This window comes from Gymnoscopelus microlampas (assembly GCF_963454915.1).
Source record: "Gymnoscopelus microlampas genome assembly, chromosome: 6".
Taxonomy (NCBI): Eukaryota; Metazoa; Chordata; class Actinopteri; order Myctophiformes; family Myctophidae; genus Gymnoscopelus; species Gymnoscopelus microlampas.
In genome coordinates this window covers 7,134,774-7,146,146 of record NC_139943.1, presented here as the reverse complement: position 1 = coordinate 7,146,146, position 11,373 = coordinate 7,134,774, and positions in this window count along the sequence as shown.

The following is an 11,373-nucleotide window of genomic DNA, read 5'->3' as shown; positions in this document are numbered from 1 at the left end:
GCCACGGAGCACGTTTCAGTGTGGGAAGAAGTACTCATAGCATGTTCTACTTAAGTAAAAGAATCGATACCACAATGTAAGTAATACTCTGTCACAAGTAACGTAAAGTCCGGTATTCAAAATTGACTTGAGTGAAAGTTATTGATTATGAAAATATACTTACAGTACCAAAAGTAAAAGTACCCGTTATGCAGAATTTCCTACCTCACAAGTTTTCACAATGTATAAAAATCGTTTGAAAATAGTAGATCTACAAGCTCATAATATGAGCTTGTAGATGGGCTATTATCAAATAGCCAAAGTGATAGTTTAATATATATGGGGCTGAAGTGTTTAATGCATGTTTTTGTAGTAATCAGAATGTAGTAAGTAGTAACTAAAGTCTTCAAATATTTGGCGTCTGAGATGTTGTGGAGTAGAAGTAAAAGTATTGAAAATGAAAAATACTCCAGTAAGGTTAAAAAAATACCTCAAAATTGTACAGTGCTTTAGTGAATGTAGGCCTACTTAGTTATCGTCTTATCGCCTCTGCGTCTCAGTCAGTCCCACAAGAATCTGCATCAAAGGTCACGCAACGTACGTTTCAGTCAGAACCCCCGAGCACCTACTGATGTGCAACCAAAGACTCATTCAGAGAATCCTCTGTGGTTTTGGGCCTTAGTTTTACTTTTCTTATATTCCCATATTCTGTGTGTCTTTTTTTAATAAAACAAAATAATACACTATAGTCCATACCCGGGGTCCAGGGACTTGCGAACTCAAAGTATTTGCAGACTTCGAGTTATGTATGGTCACTTGGTCAGTCAAGGCGTGTGTTCTTATGACTCGATCTCTGCCTAGCTCCGACAGTTACAACACACACATGCAACTCAAACTTTATTTTACTCCTGATAGCAAATGCTAATTGAGGACAAGTCTCTCTCACTCTCAAACATGTAAACATTGAATATTGACAATTTGGAGGGAATTGAGCCACACTTCTCTGCCGGGTCATTTTGGACCCTAACACCACAAGTGTCACTTTCTTTTATAGAGACCATCAGAATTAATTAAATTGATGATAAATAAATTTGATGGCTTAAAATGGCTATTTCTGAGGATATCATGAAGCCTCGTTCCAATAAAGAAATGTAAAGGGTACTTTTCACCTATTTAAACTTGAAAACGGGTAAAAAATGACCCTAACACAATGGAAGGAGAGAGGGAGAGAGAGGGAGAGAGGCAGAGAGAGAGAGAGAGAGACTCCACTTGCGTTGTAACTTGTCCGCAGCACAGTAGGGGAAATGATGTTCTCCTCTGCATGTAAACATATTCATATCTTGCAAAAGTATATATATAAGCTTTTTTTTTATTGCGGGAGGATGCAGGATTTTGCGGGGCCCGCAGGTTTTATTTTGACCGCCTATTTCCAACTGCGGGTATTTAAATACCGCCCGCGCTCTCAAGATTTGCGTTGGGCCCTGCGGGTACCCGATGCAGTGCTCTACTACCTGTCACCTACTTACTTAGGTACACACTTCAATAAGGAACCACACAGACTCTACCTATTGAAAGAAACATTTACAGGGAACCACTAAAAGCAAGAGTAAAAAAGTGGGTCTTGAGCTTGCTTTTAAAGCTATCTAATGGTCGTTGCCTGTCTTATACAGTATGTAATGGGAGCTTGTTCCAGGCCGTTGGCCCATAAAAACAGAAAGTTGCTTCGCCATGTTTTTTTATAATTCATTTTTGGCACCTGGAGGAGGCCAGCACTAGATGACCTAAGGAGATGGAGAGCGTGTAGGGCAGCGATTCAGGAGTCCCGAGTTGGTGTTGGCTAGACCGCACTCTCGCATCGCTTTCACTATCGCTATAAACTTAGTAAACTGAACCTGAGTTGGCTCTTGTACTTGGGTGTGCTTTTCCCCCTCTCTTACACCAAATCTCTTCACCAAAAAGATCCAATCTTACAAGCTCACAACGTGGCAACACGTTGTGAGCTCGTAAGATCGGGAGCGTACGTATGTTCCCTCAGCCCTGTTCCCTCAAAACTCCCCCAACCCTAACCCCAAGCCTAATAATCTTAAACTGAGGGAACATATATATGTATAGGGCTGAGGGAACATAGGCATGACCCCGTAAAATACTGGTATTTTTGGCTAACGTCCCCCCTCCCCCAGAATCTGGATGCTGGGGTTCAAGTGGTTACAGTTTTTTGCTTTAACATGTATCAACAATAAACAACAACATCCTTTATCAGCCGTGAAGAAGCTTCTTTTTTTTTTCTTTTTCAGTCCATCTGAAAGCCAGTATTCCCCCAGCACAAAGACTCTGTTTTTATAGACGTAGTGGGCAGCTACTGCAGCAAGCAGCAGCCTTTGGTTTCCTGTTGGCACACACACATACACACACACACACACATACATACACACGCGCACAAGTGCACGCACACACGCACAAACTGTGGCAGGAGAGGGTGGGTGGGTGGGGGGATGGGATGCAGTGGTGGACAAAGTATATACTCAAATAAATACTCAAGTATTCAAATGTACAAATCAGGTGGCGAGCATCAGCTTCAATTTTATCGTGTTCCAGTTCCAATTTTGTCTGCTCATTTCTTTGTGTCATCACTTCCAATTTCATTTCAAACACCAAATCATGAGTACAATCAGAATATAGAGCTATTTTAACACATAGTTTTACAAAGCAGCAGTATCACTTACCCTACCTCTAAGTACAGTACAATTGAGTGAATCTACTTAGTTACTGTCCGGCCACTGCAGTTTATTGGCACCCACAGCGCCTGTGGCAGGAGGAGGGTGTGTGTCGGTGGGTGCAGGGTGGATGACGGTGGAGACAGAGGGGGCTAGCGGCAGAGTATTATGCCAGGCAGCGCTAGGCACTGTGGGCGGCTGGGCCCGCGCCAGCCCCAGAGCGCTAGCCAGCCAGCGATGCTAAATATGTCCGTTCTGACCCAAAATAAATAGCGGTGGGGTCAGCGCAGGACACAGCCTAGCGCGCTCATGATGCACACGTCCCTCTTTTTTTGACCCCTCCTCCCCCCACCCTCCCTGATGCTTCTGGGCGACCGACATCGGGAGAGAGAGAGAGAGAGAGAGAGAGAGAGAGAGAGAGAGAGAGAGAGAGAGAGAGAGAGAGAGGCGAGTGGCGTGCAAGCGGTCTGGCCTGCAGCGGTCAGAGGCTGCATGGGGCCAGGAATCACATCACTGATGATGATGATGATGATGATTTACACGCCACTATACAGGAGTTGATGGAGGGATGGCTGCTGCAGCTCCATTCAACGTTTGATTTGTTTGGGTGTGTTTACGGGACGTATAGGGATGGCTGGCTGCAGTGTTCAGTTTTTACAGCAAATTTTGATTTAGTTTTTGTTTTAGTCTAGTTTTTAGTCAATTAAATCTACATTTTTAGCCGACTGAAATGTATTTTGGCAGGCCTTGATGAAGTCCAGTTCTCAGTGGCGTGCACAGACATTTTGAGGGGCAGGTGCTCAAGTAAATCACACTTTGTTTTGTTTACTTGGTCTGCTCTTTTTTCTACACCCTTGGGGTCCCGGACCCCCTGTTGAAGACCCCCCTGTTGAAGACACCCTCTTGACCAGAAGGGCACTTCTGGTCAAGAGGGCAAAGGGCAGGTGCTCTAGCACCACCTGTGCACGTCCCTGCCAGTTCTCAGTGTTTTTGACGATCGGTCAAAAAAACGGTTAAAACGTTGGAGGCACCACGCTGTCTCAAGTGGACTTGAGCCACTGGAAGCACCGCCGAACGACTGAAAACATAGGCGCACCACCGGAAGTGGAGGGCTGAGGGCATGTCCAAACCCCGGTTTCCAGACGCATAGTTCTAGTTAATCACCCCCCCCCCCCCCCAGAGTCAAATGTAAAAGTGAAAAACGCTGGAGGCGCTGTTTTTCTTTTTTATTTGACGATGGGTTCCCAGATAGATCACAATAGGCACAGAATCGTAAATCATATATTCCCCGACAGTCAAATTTTGATTTTTGTGCCCCCCCCTTCACGTTACATGTTGACGTTTGGTAAAAATTGTCCCAAAAAAGTCAAAATATTACTTTTTTTTGTGAGACAGCGTTGTTTTGGTCAGTGAAAAAAGGTAGTCGACGAACATTTTCCGTCATAGTTTTTGTCGACTAAATTAACCCTGGATGGCTGCTCCATTTAACATTTGGTTTATCGGTGTATTGGCCAGCATCCGCTTCTGCTGTAATTATCAGCATTGAAGATTTACATATATATATTTCTTTTATACAATTGTGAAAATACAGTTTGCAGTTCTACAAGCGTTTTTGAATCACACAATTGTTCAATTGCCGTTTCTTTTTTTTTTTATATTCATAGACAAGGATATTTGCGCCACAGAGATAAGAATAAGTCATGTTAAATAAATACATATATACAGTAACTCATACTTTCTGCTGTGGGCCGCCCTTATGCCATTGTGCTCACAGAACCGCCGGACCCATTATTATCCTAGCTGATGTAATCCAAACTATTTCCACATTGGCTAATCATGTCTTCATAGCATTAACACAATATACACCCCCACCCACACACACCCACCCCCACACGCACGCACGCACGCACGCACGCACGCACGCACGCACGCACGCACGCACGCACGCACGCACACACGCACACACACACACACACACACACACACACACACACACACACACACACACAGTACACAGTAAATACAAACGCTCTATTGTTACCGTCCAACAAAGAGGAGTTTCCTCTTTCTGTTTATCTTTGCCCTCCAGTGTTTTTTCGATTAGAATGCCTGTTCGGTTGCCAAGTTCAAATTAGGTTAAAGTTTCGTGTTCCAGGCATCCGGCCCATATATTTCTGCAGTCATTTGAGGTCAGAGTCAGAGAGTGGTCAGTGGCTGCCAGTCGCCATGCTGCCAGCCCAGTGTGACCACTACACTCTGCAGATGGCCAGGGCCCGCTTCAATCCGCCTTGAGACGGGGGGGATCATTCATAATGTTGGCTGCCGCCGTCGTGCCGAGGAACACGCTGCCTAATTCAGCATGACATCGGTGGGTGAAGGGCTGTCGCCATAGCTGGGGTTTATTAAAAAATGGGACAGTAGCAGAGGTGTTATTAACCACCGCTTCGATGAATTGAGTACAAAAGACCCCAATGGAAACAAGCCATAGTGCTTTCTTGGGTTTAAAATCCTCTTAACAGACCTAGTATTGAACTGTGCTTTCCCTGTGCTTGTCTTTGCAAACTGTTAATAAAGTATTCAATCAATCAATCAATCAATCACTTAAAGTCCCTCAGGGCTCTATACCAGTGTATTTACGTTTTTTGCTATTGTGGGGGAAAGCCGATCGACAGGTTTTCCCCACGATACGGACGCTGCGGTTTAAGTGGATAATAACCACTTAATAACGACTTAAAGGACGACTTCACCCATTTTCAACCTATCTTCATATAATTGGTCCTCGCTAATACTATAATAAAATGGTACCTTTTTTTTCTACTTGGTCTGTGTCTCATAGGAGGGCTGTGGACAGTCCAGAAATCCGTCTACCAGTGACATCATCGTTAGGCAGAATTTTTTTTTCAAACAAGATTTCACATTTTTCATTTAGATTTTTATTAACGCGAGAACAATGGCTTCATTTATTGCATTGCAACTTTCCAGGAATAGAAAACCTGCAGATTCTATTAGCTTGGATTCCTCATCGATGATGTCACTGGTAGACAGGATTCTGAACTGTCCACAGTCCTCCTCTGAGACACAGACAGAGTATAAAAAAATTGGACCATTTTATCATGAGCATTAGTGAGGACCTATTATATGAAGATAGGTTGAAAATGGGTGAAGTCGTCCTTTATGCCTCTATTTCAAAAATAGAGGGCACACTCACGCACGCACGCACGCACGCACGCACACAGACAGATCTACGCGACGTGTTGCTTTTTGTAGTTGTTGTTACTTTTTACCCCCTTTTCTCCAATTTAATCGTTATGCCAATTGATTCGTCCTCACACACATTTGTGTGTTGTTGTCACGGCTGTTAATATCCTACTAGTCTCGCGTAGCCAGATAACTATTCCACAATCTCCCAATGCTATATAGAGTCTGGAACAACACCTCCCAAAATCCGAGTAATGGAAGCTGGCATTTCCGTTCACGGAAATATATTTTGAAATATCTTTACATTACATTTTTAAATTTCTGCTAAGTGGTAAGCTATATATGCTTAGATCAGGGGTGGGCAACTTTGTTGATGGAGAGGGCCACTATGTTTCCACACTCACTCCAGAGGGCCACATTGCATAAACTGTTGGGCAGACACCTCTTATCTCTGTATTTTAACTTTTTTCGCCATTCTATGTCATACAAAAGTAGCAAAAATAGCCGATCTACAAGCTCAAAACGCGTCGCACGCAACGCGTTTTGAGCTTGTAGATCTGCTATTTTTGCTACTTTTGAATTGGAATCCAGATTTCTTTTTGCTATTTTTGAATTAGAATCCTGAAAAGTAACCCTTTATTTCATTTCAAATGCATTTAGTTATACTTATGCTAACTTTATGAACTTAAATACAAATACATTGGACATAAAAAAGACAATAGAATTTTTATCATTAAGCCACTAATATAGACTGAAGTAATTAAAGTGGGTCATGTTTGCATGTTTGGAATTGTAACAGCTGAAATCAATAATATATCATTGTTCCGATAGGAACCTGCGGGCCGCATTAACTGAAGGTGGGGGCCGTATTTGGCCCCGGGGCCGCCAGTTGCCCATGTATGGCTTAGATGATTTTGATTTATATCAGGATAAATCTGCGCGACAGTAGAAGACGAAACGGAAGTGGGGAGGAGGCTTCACATGCGCTTTATATTTTACTCATGATCAGAGCCTCCGTGCTCCAGACTGTATTACCGGAAGCATTTAAAAAATTTGGGAGGCAACAGTCTGGCCAGTGGCCAACCGAGACTAATATCCTACTGACTCATCTGTCGGTGATGAGGAGCCCCCACCGAGAGGACGTCGTAGTAGAGCTTCTATCCTACTTCCTCCCGCCCACAACACCACACATAACGTACACCTCCCCGTCCGGCTTCCCTCCCCCCCCCGAACACGGGCCGATTGTGTTCGTATAGATAGACGCTCGACAAAGACAGATGCACCCACAGCAGATTCGAACCCCCAGCCTGAGCCCCCCCCTGAGGTGTAAAATCGTAATATAAGGTTGAAAACCTTTAAAATAAGGTTGAAAACTAAGCCGACAGCATATTGTTTTTGTTAAGACGTTTACCACAATAACAGAACACAGAAAAGACACTAGCGTAGAGCCCTGAGGCACGCCGGTCAACCATATATAGGGTTTAAGTTGTTAAACAACACACGGCTGGTCAAGGTCATGCGCTCTGGGGCATTGTGTAATAATAAGCCCCACGCGACATAGGAATGAGACTAAGCAGTAATGTCATTTGGGGAATGTTTACCTTCAAGCATTCCTAAAATTCATCAAACTAAAACAGAACAGTACAGTATTAACCCTTTAAGACCTGGAACGCATCTGTGTCATTTTTTGATTTGAGCTAAAAAGCATTATTTTACACTTTGGGCTATTCAAAAATAGCAGATATACAAGCTCATAGCGCGACACTGAGTGCCGCGCTATGAGCTTGTAGATCTGCTATTTTTGAAAAATCTTATTTTTTTTTCAAATCTTGAGATTTTAGTTACAAAAGCGAACATTTGTAACTCAAATCTTTGCTTCTGGGGGATTCAACAGTTTTTTGAAAAAACGTATGTCGCCATAATATCAGTGGTTCTTTTTTCCATGTCAAGAACCCCCAAAATGACATGTATTTGGCCGCGGACCCCCATCTAAAAATATATGTTCCAGGGACCCCCGGAAGCAAAGATTCAAGTTAAACATTTTCGCTTTAAAACAATATATATTAAAAGATTTGCACACATTTTCACGATTTTTCAGCTTTTTTTTTAGCTCAAATCAAAAAGTGACACAGATGCTTCTTCAGAATACAGTAAAAGGCCATCAAAAGCCTTGCCACATTTTTTTCACCCATGCAAGTTCTGCATATAAATCAGTTTCCTGTGGAGTCACGTATTGCTAAAGATAGAATACAATCAATGTTTTGTCTCCGTTGGCATGGCCTATACATACTTCTTATCTTGACAAGATAGAGGGAATAAAATGTAATACACGTCATACTTGCAAACCCCCCCCCCCCCCCTCTTTTCTTTTTTTCTCCCCCACATGCCAGGAGATAGTGATAAAAGCGAATAAAGTGGCAGGTTTAATGTTTCATGTCCACTTTTATTTCCTCAAATACGGCTAAATATATCTCTGGTATAAAATATATATTTATAATTAGCATGAAACGGCTTCAATGTCAAGTTGACACTTGAGTTGTCTTAACCCATTGAATCCGGGAACACGTACTGTGTCATTTTAGATGTTTAGCTATAACCCTTGTTTTATACTTTGGGCTTTTAAAAAATAGCCACGCTAGGAACTTGAAGATCTGCTATTCATTTTTTTTTTATCGTGAAAATCTGTGCAAATCTTTAAATTTATACGTATATTTTTTTAAGCGATTTTTTCACTAAAATCTTTCAAATTCTACAAATCCAAACAGGTTTTTTTTAAACAAATGTTGCTATAATATCAGTGGTTCTCAAACCTTTTTCATGCCAAAATGATATGTATTTGTATTTATCTACGGACCCCTATCTCAAAATATTTTGTTCCAGGGACCCCCAGAAGCAAAGATTTGAGTTAAAAGGTATATATATATACACGTTTTTTTTCAAAAACATCAGATCTACAACCTCATATGGGCTTGTATATGTGCTTCTTTTGAATAGCCAAAGAAATAAATGACACAGATGCGTTCCCGGTCTAAATGGATTAAGTGTGTGTGAGTCATGCAGCCCTGTTGAGAATGAGACGTTTTTTTTTTTTTAAGTTGCTTGTAAGGAGATGCTGATCAAGGCTGGAGATGCGACTGGCGGGCATGAAGGGATGATGGCAAAACAAACTGTCAAAACATATTAGTGTAAGAAGAGCCACATGACCACTTCCTTCACTTTGTCATTTAACCACTTGAACCCCAGCATGCATGCCTGCCTATTTTGGGGGGGAACATTCGCCTAAAATAGCCGATGCTTTCTCACTCCCAAGACGGCAAACGGGTGACTGTTTTTTGGGATGGATTTGACTGAGGGGGGGGGGATTCTTTCCCTATCGGGACATATATCTATCTCAAACCGCGCTGAGTCGGCTGAAGCGGACTTGGCAACGCTCGGCGCGGCGGTTTGCTCGTTATATCTGCTACTTGTATATCTGCTATTTTTGAAAGGCCAAAGTGTAAAGTAAGGGGTATAGTCCACCGAAAGTCCATCCCCCCCACCTTCTGAGAGCCTGTGACGTCCCTGTGTGTGTGTGTGTGTGTGTGTGTGAGTAGTGGATGGAGGGAGGGAGGGGGGTTGTGTGGGGGTTAGATCGGCTTCCGCTCAAGACACGCGCGCCGGATTGAGTCCAGCTGCGACGGATGACAAAAGCAGAAAAACGCCTCGGGCGCGAGAGGCCCAAAAAAAAAAAACCCCGACCTCAACAACAACAACAGGAAAACGTAAAGCACGGTCCGTCGCTGTGAACGTGATGATTGTCTCTCTCTCTCTCTCTATATACGTCTCTGTGTCTCTCTCTTTATATACGTCTCTGTGTCTCTCTCTCTAAATACGTCTCTGTTCCAAACTGGCTGGGATTTTCTTTTTTTTTGTGAGCGCGGGGGCCACACAACAGGAAACGCCGGGGGGGGGGGGTTGATCACATTGTCAGTTGGGATTTTTTCACAGGTTCAGTGGGTTCAGCGTGGCCTCTTTATCCCCCCGACCCCCCCTGCCCCCCTCCACCCCCAACCCAGTGAACAATGTGTTTTGAAACCGCCAGATCAACGGGCATTCAAATGGCTCCTTGTGCTGAAAATGATGTTGGACAACATGATGTTATCCTTGACATTCTTGTCCTTGTCCATTTTCATGTCAAGGACCCCCAAATGTTTACGTATTTGGCCGCGGACCCCCATCTGAAAAGGTTTTGTGCCAGGGCCCCCCAGAAGGGAAGATTTGTGTTAAAAATTATTAAAGATTTTCCAATACTTTTAAGATTTAAAAAAAGAAAGAACTAGAAAATGTGCTCCTCGAAGCACATGTCTCCGCCAGTACTGTTCCTGATTAATCCTGTCTTACCTATTTATATTACATATTGGCACGTGTCACTTGACCAATGTTAGCTTGGCTGATGGAAGCTCACTTCAAAAAATATAAATTATTTTTTGAAGTGACACACCGTTTTATAGATTTCTATTTCGTCATGCGTCTCGTTAGCCAATCAAAGCACACCCTTTCAACATATTGTCATGTGTCACGTGAGGCTTGACCAATGTTAGCTTGGCGGACACACGGAAGGACGGAGTCGAAAACATACTCTCCACCTCTGGCGTAGACAAATATATGAAAAAGATGATGTACAAGTGAGGTGCTGTGAGATTTTTTTCCCTGTTTAGAGTGAAAAAATAGCATCCGGCTTTGTCGAGCGTCTTCACACTAACACAATTGTTCCCATGTTCGGGGGGGCCGGAAGATATATCAGTCTAGCTCTAGTAGCTTGCGTCTTCTGTCTATTAGCTACAATGAGATTGTAAAACTCGGATGTAAGCCCCCCAAGATAAATTAGGTGAGGTCATGCTAAGTAAAGCCCCACGTTAACTGACACACGCAGGGCAACGGGGTCAGTCATGCAGTGATGTCATCACGGCTGGCCGAGGATCCTGACCCCACGGTTAAATGACCCCCCCCCCACCCCCTCACCTTTCCATGACACCACTGGCATTCAGTCAAGCTTGACCTCTTGGTTGTGAACCTTGACTTTAAGGCAAAAGCCCCCCCTTCACGAAAAGGCACATTCCACAGCTTTTCCTTTTGTGTTCTTAAGTGGCACTTAAGTGCGCCGTTTCAAATTTGCTGACCACATTGTGGTGTATTCTAGTATCGTCCCCACGCGTGTCTTTGAGGATCGCAAACTCTTAAGCTGCAATAATAATAATAATACACTGTTTATGTTATTGAATGAAACCTGAAATAATAACGCTATCTCCATAATGTAGCAAAGTGATGGTTGAAATGACCGTAAAGTAGGCTACTGTTCAATCCAGTTTTACAGAACGTTTGTATTTAGTTTAACGATAAATGAAATAAAAATATTTTGAGAACCACTGACATTACAGCAACATAAGTTGTTAATAAAGAAAACTGTTAGGATTTAGAAGACATAGAATCCCCAGAAGCAAAG